Source organism: Copadichromis virginalis, linkage group LG12 (assembly GCF_057382275.1).
Source record: "Copadichromis virginalis isolate Kocher_CV1m ecotype Utaka linkage group LG12, C_Virginalis_male_GT1.1, whole genome shotgun sequence".
In the NCBI taxonomy this organism is placed as follows: Eukaryota; Metazoa; Chordata; class Actinopteri; order Cichliformes; family Cichlidae; genus Copadichromis; species Copadichromis virginalis.
This window is the reverse complement of record NC_140629.1, coordinates 8511536-8520654: the sequence shown is the minus strand read 5'-3', so window position 1 is coordinate 8520654 and position 9119 is coordinate 8511536.

The following is a 9119-nucleotide window of genomic DNA, read 5'->3' as shown; positions in this document are numbered from 1 at the left end:
ACCACTGTGCCAGCCTCTCTCTTCACATGTTGCCTCCTGTGAGATTCCTGACACCCCTCCCCCACCCATCACCTTCACTCAATACCAGGTTGAGATGCAAATGAGGAGACTTCACTCAGGCAAGTCTGCTGGACCAGACGGAGTGAGTCCCCTTGTCCTCAAGGCCTGTGCCCCCCAGCTGTGTGGAGTCTTTCATAAACTGTTTATGCTGAGTCTGAGTCTGCAGAGGGTCCCGGTGATGTGGAAGACATCATGCCTCGTCCCTGTACCAAAGACGCCTCGTCCCAGTGGCCCCCAGGATTACAGGCCCGTGGCACTGACCTCCCACATCATGAAGACCCTGGAAAGGCTCATCCTGGACCAGCTGCGACCCATAGTAAGACCACATCTGGATCCCCTTCAGTTCGCTTATCAGCCTCGTCTCGGAACAGAGGACGCCATCATCTACCTGCTCAATCGTGTCTACACCCATCTGGACCAGCCGGCGAGCACTGTGAGGGTCATGTTTTTTGACTTTTCCAGTGCTTTCAACACCATCAGGCCGACCCTCCTGGGTGATAAGTTAGCAGCGATGCAGGTGGATGCTTCTCTGGTGTCCTGGATTGTTGATTACCTGACAGGAAGACCACAATATGTACGTCTCCCACAGTGTGTGTCTGACAAGGTGATTAGCAACACAGGGGCACCACAGGGGACTGTCCTCTCCCCCTTCCTCTTCACCCTCTACACCACAGACTTCAGCCACTGCACAGAGACCTGCCATCTTCAGAAGTTTTCTGATGACTCTGCGGTGGTTGGATGCATCAGCAGGGATGATGAGACAGAGTACCGGGCTGTGGTCGACTCCTTTGTCACGTGGTGTGAGCAGAATCATCTGCAGCTCAACGTGGCAAAGACCAAGGAACTGATCGTGGACTTCAGGAAGACCAGGAAACACTTGACCCCTGTTTCAATCCAGGGGGTCAGTGTTGACATTGTGGAGGACTATAAATACCTTGGAGTACACATTGACAATAAACTGGACTGGGCTAAAAACACCACAGCACTTTACAGGAAGGGCCAGAGTCGTCTCTATTTTTTGAGGCGACTGAGGTCCTTCAACATCTGCCAGAAAATGCTGAGGATTTTCTATGAGTCTGTGGTGGCCAGTGCGATCCTCTATGCTGTTGCATGCTGGGGGAGCAGGCTGAGGGTCGCAGATGCCAACAGACTTAATAAACTGATCCGTAAGGCCAGCAATGTTGTGGGGATGGAGCTGGACTCCCTCAAGGTGGTGTCGGAGAGGCGGATGCTGTCCAAGATAAAGACAATGTTGGATAACACCTCCCACCCACTCCATGACATGCTGGTCAGTCACAGGAGCTCGTTCAGTGAGAGACTGAGATTACCGAAAAGCACCACTGAACGACACAGGAAATCATTCCTGCCTGTGGCCATCTCCCTGTACAACGCATCCACTTAACACACTGTTTGCTGCTACAACTACACATGTTTCTTTTCCAAATATTTATTTATAAGTGACTTATGTATGTATGTATATATATGTATATATTGTACTATTCTTAGTTAGTGTATTGTCTGTCTTGTCTTAATGTTGGTTTAAAATGGAGCACTGTAACAAAAAAATAATTTCCCCCAGGGATCAATAAAGTATTCTGATTCTGATTCTGATTCTGATTAACCATGTCCATCCCTTTATGGCTACAGTGTAATTATCTTCTGATGGTGCTTCTAGCAAGATAATGCACCAGGTCACACATTATCAAACCCTCTCAAACTGGCTTCTTGAACATGACAATGAGTTAATTGTTCTCAAATGGTCTCCACAGTGATCAGATCCCAAACTAATTGAGCATCTTTGCGATATGATAAAATGGGAGATCTGCATCATGGATATTTAACAACCAATAGCAGCAGCTGCTTAATGCTATTGTGGCAATATTGATCAAAATCTAGACAGAATCTTCCCACATAGATTTCCACTTTTTATGCATCAATGCCAAGCAGAATTACATGCTTCTGTTCTGAAGGCAAACAGGGAGCTAAACCCAGTATTAGCAAGAAGTAACTGATAAAGTGGCCATGAGTGTATGTTGCATTTCTTTTAAATGATAAAAAAATTATATAATAAATGAAAGATATTGAAATGAACGTGTGTCTATGTATGTAAAAGAAATTGGAACGTGTGTGCAAACAGTTCAGGGAAGAAACAAGCTGCTATGAGTATTTGTAATGCCTTGAAATGACTCGCAGCTAATCCCAGCTCTTGCTTTACATTGCGTCATTTGTTTCCTCCACTTGTTACTTGTTGGTCATGCTGTGTTTGGCTTGCTTTTATGAAATTGCTTACGCATTCACAAATAGATTAAAGGTATATTATCACAGCCATTTCTTTTTCTGAGATTATCACCTTTAATAGATGTTTTATCTCTGTCTTTTATTTTTTCAGTTCTTTATTAGCGGGACAATCATATAGCTGTGTTGGATTTTTAGATGATGTGCAGCCTCACCTGCTGTGTACGCACCGCTTTGTATGTTCCACAGTAAGGCCTCAGCTTGCATGAGTCATACTAATTTTAAATGTAATCAATTATTGCAATCCTTGTGCCATAATGGCACCGGTTCTGACATAAACGGTAGTAACCAGACCGAAAAGCAGCGCACATTTCGGTGTTTTATTTTGGTGCTTTTATTTCCTGAGATGTCATACACTTTGGATTCTAGCCAATCATTTTACCTTTGCAAGCGTAGTAGGCGGGCCCAGGTACGTATGTTCTTTTAGAGCAGAGCTACAGATTAAAAATGCCCAAGGCGAAGCGGTCAAAAGTCTGGCTGTACTTCACAGCAAAAGATGCAAACTCAGCAGCCTGCAACAAGTGCTTTAAGGTGATACTGTGATACTGTGCAAAGGAGGTAACACCTCAAATCTGATGAAACACCTGGCGACGCATAGCGTTTTGTTAAAAGCCGAGAAATGCGCCGTATTTGATAGCTTGCTGCGAGACCTCACACCGTGCACATCTACTGCGGGTGGGTTGCCTGTTATCGGACCCGGAGTTAGCAACAACCCCCAGAAACCCGAAGAGGAGAGTCCTGGCCCCTATCCCTGCCAGTGTAGCAGAAATGATGACGGATGATGATGGCAGCAACAGCCGTTCTTCTCTGTGTGAGTAGCTTAATGTTGTTCGTGTGTAATTTACGCTGAGTAGGCTAACCATGTTATTAAATTAATGCATGTAAGGTGAACTAGCAAACACCATCGTAGTTACATGCGGCTGTCTTCTTGTTTGATGGCAGATACTCCCTTCACCCTGGCCAAAAAGGCTAAAATGACCAAAGAAAAAGTGGGAAACCACTAAACATGAGAGGTTTTTAGACAAAATTGGTGTTTTTCCCATTGATTAAGCACTGCTTCCAGCCAAGAGTGATACCATATATGCCCTATAGCTGCAGAAAAGGCTAACATTGTTATCTTTTTACAAAAAACAGCTGAACATAAGAGGTTTTTGGACAAAGTGTGTGTTCTCCATTCTTTAAGCACCGGTTCGAGTACCATTTAAGCACCGGCACCGTTTCAAAAGTACCGGTTTGGTACTGGTATCGGATAAAACCTAAACAATACCCATCCTAGTGCCATATCACTCTCTAAGTAGGACGTGGTTTTTCCATGTCTGCCCTTGTCTTCTGATCTCAGAATAAAAGGGGGAAATGAAAAGGGGGAATTTTCCTTAGAGATCAATAAATAATTATGTTACCAAGCACTGCAAATGAAAGGAAGCTTATCTCCACTGAATACATGGGCAATCACCACAAATTAGTGGACAAAGGTAAGAATGAATGGTATTGCTCTGATACGTTCCCACTGACAGCCCTCATCTTTCCAGCTGCTTCTTATTAGGATATGTATTGATCTATATTGAATTAAATAAATATATCATTCTTGTCTGCATATGTTCTGAATTCTTTGGTGTCAGCAGTTTATAAAAGGAAACACAAAAAATCTCACATCTTCCACAAATAATTGAGATCGCATTCTCCGTGATGGGTAGGAGTAGCTTTATGGCAAAACCCCTGAAAAACCAAAACATCTAAAAGTTCAGAAAAAAAGAAATCAGAAATGTTTTCATGTCTCTACGATACCTCAGGATGAGACTGGAAGACAGTTTGCAGGAGTAGAACCGAGTTTCAGCTCAGCTCATTGCTTGTGTTAAGTCATCTGAATCCAGCACTTTCTCTGCCAACCTGCTTTAAACCATCAGTGCACTCACACTCACCGAAACTGCCTTTTATGATGACAATAAGCTCCAAGGGACATACTCTCCTACTATACGTTGTAATTCATTGTATCATATAGCATATAATAGTTTATATTGTCCATATTTGCTCTATTTTATGCAGTGAATTGTGAATTTCAATCAAAGACAACAATACAATCAGATGCATGTGACCTGTTCTTTTAACAATTTGTCATATCAATCATATCATTATCTGTTCAGATACATTTTTCCTCACCTGAGATGAGGTGAGAAAAGGATCTTTCAGTTTAGCTGATAGAGTACATTGATATTATGCCCTTGCTGGATTTTTCACCGTCAATAGCTATAGCACACACACTGTCCTGACCTGTGTTCAGCAACTAACAGAGCTCTCCTTCTCATCCACAGCAATCAATTTTGCAGCCCTTGTAATGCAAAGTATGTATGTACTGCTAGAGGACACTGTGGATACTTTAAAATGCAGACTAGAGTAGCAGCCTTCCAATTTGTAGATGCATTTTGTAGATGACCTTCACTACCTCCTGAGCCACAGCTGCTTGGCTTGGCTTTAATCAACTGCTTTGACAACATCTGAAAACTAAATCCCAGATACTCCTACAAATACATACTGAATCCTATATATATATATATATATATATATATATATATATACATATATATATATATATATACACACACACACACACACACACACACACACACACACATATTACTGTCTGTGGTAAGTCCAACAGGGCAATGCTGAATCCATGTATGTCAGCTAGTGGCCTTCACTGGGGTCATCATCAAGGCCATATGACAGAATGCACTGATCAATAAAGCTGTTCTATATACTGCAATTGTCTCTTGCCTAGGTAACCCCCATTTTACCACCCTGTGACATGTCAGTCAGAGGCGTCCTCGCTCTCATTGCTAACCTTGAAGTTGAGACAAGATGGTCACTACTTCGGATCACTAGTAGTTATTTATCCCTTTGCTGCCTGAAATCACAGACTGTGACCATCTTTGTGTTCTCTGGTCACCATGTTGCTGTCAGTCTCTTTCTGTGTGGACGCCCTTTGCAAGCAAGTGCAGAGAGATGCAGGTGTGTGTGGTGCATCCGTCCGTACATAAAGCTTCTTAACCACTTTTCTAATTTTGGTTTTCTGGTGCATCCGTTAATCATGGTTGTCATACACCCTGGACAGTTCACCATTCTACAGCATGGCTTGAAGTGGATCTGTTAAGCACAACTCTTAGTTTTTGCTATTTAACCTTCATCATATAAAAACAGCAAAAAATGAACTTGTGCAATTAGTTAATGGCTTCTTCATACACTTTAGCCTGATTTATTTAAAGTGGATATGAGCTTGACAAGCCATTCTTCACTTGGAGATGCTGTTGAAGGTAAACCATTTCAGTGGTGAGTGCAGAGGTGGATGTACATGTTAAACCTCCTCCACATTCTTCATTTAAGACTTTTGAATCAACACAAAAAGTTTTCTGACTAGGTAAAAAGATGAGGAACTTAACTTGGCACTTCTCATCACTTAAATGCATTTATCAGACAAGATTGCCTTGTTTCTGTCCTGGCTGCTCAAACCGCACTGCTCAAACCATATAGTCATATCTGTGCTTAAAGCCCAGTGGAATCAAGAATTGATATGACTGTTAAATGCCCGCAGGGAGGAACCCAAGTTGTGTGTATTGTTTGCCTAAACAGCTTATTTCTGAAAGTAATATCATGCCTAGTGTTTTAGTATCTCTTGCAATAAACAAGTGATCAATTCATTTTGCATAATGTTTATATGACTATAAAATGCCATGTTTCCATTGATGATGTGCACAGCAGTGGCGGAGCAGGGTGGCTTACTGGGCTTAAGCCCGGGTTGTTTTTTCAGAAGCCCAGGATCTTTTGGAGTGTAATTTTTTCATAGTCGGATGCCTGGCTGACAAGTGTATAAAACAAAAAACTACACACAATATTCGAAGCACATAGTGCACACTGTGGGAATTTACGATTGTGCGTAAACCCCCCCTAATATTGGTATGATCCGAGCTCAGGCACTAAGCCACTGAGCGAGGGGGCGGGACAGCTGCTGCCTGCGAGTGCGCTGTTGGAGAAGCGCAGCGAGGCAGACAGATGAGAACTGAAGTTTAACCAGGTACCAAAGCAAATCATTCGTACTGTACAAATAATTTAAATATAACGTTGTATCACGAAAGATTGATGTCAAACTGATCACTTGACCAATATTACGTTACTTGTTCTTCAAGTGAATCAACAATTGGCGAAATGAAAAGCCGAACAACAACAATGCTGTTTCTTTGGAGAGTCTTAGCTTACATGTGTTTATTTCATATTTTCAGTTGTTACCCTCCACGGCTAAATAAATCGGTTGCGGTAATGTACTGAGACACAAGAATGGAGATAAGGGGCTTCTTCCAAAGAAAAAACTGGTAGATGTTATTTTATATATTATGCTTTGTATGTTGTTCAGTATATTTCTATGCAAAACAAGAGGAACTTCAATACACAGCAGTATATCCACAGTTGAAACCAGATATTTACATACACTTTATGGAAAACACAGGAACATTTTTTTACTGTACAACATCAATTTAGAGTAAACTGGTTTTGTTTTGGATAAATAAATATTGAAATATCTTTTGAATTATTTAAATGTCAGAATAAAGAGAGACAGCTGTCTATTTTTTTTTATCCTTTTCACCAAATGTAGGAGTACATATATGCTAAGTTTATTGTTAATTGATAAGAAAACTCCAGACGATTCCATTCTGAGCTGAAGAAGCTTCTGATAGGTTAGTAGAGTCCATGTGAGTAAATTGGTGGCACAGCTGTGGATGCATATAAGGCAAAACACAGAACCTGTTTCTTTGAAATGGGAAAATCAAGAGACATCAACCAAAACACCAGAAAAAGAACTGTGGAGCTCCATAAGTGTGGCTCAAGTTTTAATACAATTTGGTACCATTTGCAATTAAGAAATACAGACAGTTTCTCTCTTTACTCTTAACAACAAATATGTTTTTATATTTATCAATCTAAAAAAATAAACATTTAGTCTGATTTGATGTTACAATTAAAAAAGTTTTGTGTTTTTATCTGAAGAGTTTGTAAATATCTGGTTTCAACTGTATATTTGATGATGTTGGTGTTTGGCTTGAGAGAGGAACAGAGAGGGAGAGAGAGGAGAATGAGGACAGAACAGAGGTGGAACAAGAGCAGGTGAGACACACATGTTAGTCAAATGGTTGTTTACCAGAAGTATCACCGTATCATAGGTCCTCATGTATCTCGTACCTAGTGTTTCTTTCGAGGTTTGTTATTTTTCAGATTCTACATTTATGCAGGCTTGTTTGTACAACAAGGCTAAATAATTATATAAACTTTTCTCAATCTAAATAGTGGACTTTGGTAGAATTTAAAAAATAAGTGTAGTGCAGGTCTATGATGATTTTTAGTTCTACTATTATCTAGTTCTGATTCTGATTCTTTCTTGGTTAAATCTTAAGTAGTCCTGATTTTGAACTGGTGTAGTCCTGTTTTAATTCTGGATCAGTTCTGGGTCTGGTTGAATTGGGGTTTAGTCCTCGTGTCTTGATGCAGCCCCGACTTTGTTCTGCCTTGCTGCTTAATTAAAAAACTAGTTTAAGGTGTCCTGGATATGTGATATATATTTTTCCCTATATGAAGTCATTCTTTTTTGAACAAAATTCAAAACAGAGCCTATTAATCTTTCAGTCATTTCCACCCCCAATCCCACATGCATACTACCCTTTAGGGCTAAGCCCCGGGTGTATCAAATGTCTGCCTCCGCCTCTGTTACACAGGTGAATGAATGAGAGCCATTTTATATCATTTTGCTGTTTCCATTACAACCAAAAGTATTTGTCACACTTTTATTGCTCACATTGCTTACAACATTATGCCACTTTTCACTCTGACTGACTGGTGCTATTATATTCACATCAAACTCACGCAACACCTCTTTCCATTACAGCGGTTGGGTTTAAGAAGGCACCGGCTGCCGTGGAGAGATGCACTGATGTCAGCTGTTAGAAGCTAAGGCAAAACTATTCTTTCAAGCTGAAAATCAGACGTGACTGGCAAATATTTTTTCTGATTAAAAAAAAGAGAGAAGGAAATAGCTTCAGTTTCACCAGCTGCTTCACATGACCGAGGCTGGATTGTATGATATAAACAACTTGCTAAATTAATCATCTGCAATAGCTTTACTTTGTACTAACCTGCCTGATAATTTAGCAGAGTTATTGTTAAATTATTAATTACTTTTTTCATTTACATCTCAGTCTGTGCATCTTTGATGTGTTCACATGGATCCACCTTAAATAAAAAAGTATTAAAAGAGTCATCAATGACAGCCAGCTGTTGTATCTCTCTTTTCCTTGACATAAAGTATTTCCTTAACATTGGATCCATATTATATTTTAATATTTCTCCTGGTTATTTTTTCGTGCAGTAACAGCCCAATTGTTGTTACTCTGAAACATGGACATCGGGGAACATTACTTTTCACTTAAGTTTTATTTAAAGTGCAACTATAAACTTTCAAAATAAAGACAATAAAAAGCTGGATTGTTGAATGCCCCCAGCGATCCAATACTAATTCTTCTAAATATGTCCTGGGCCTGGTCCGTCATCCTCAAACTGCCTATTAGAACTCAGTCATTTGCAGGATGTAGGATGCAAAATTGATTTGACCTCTGTGCAATTTGGTCAGTGCTCTCACTGACCTTGTGGGAAATATGTGTGTTGGCAGTTAATATATGTAATGTCAGGAAGTATTGCAACTGGCATTTTCATTCAGTCAGGAGATG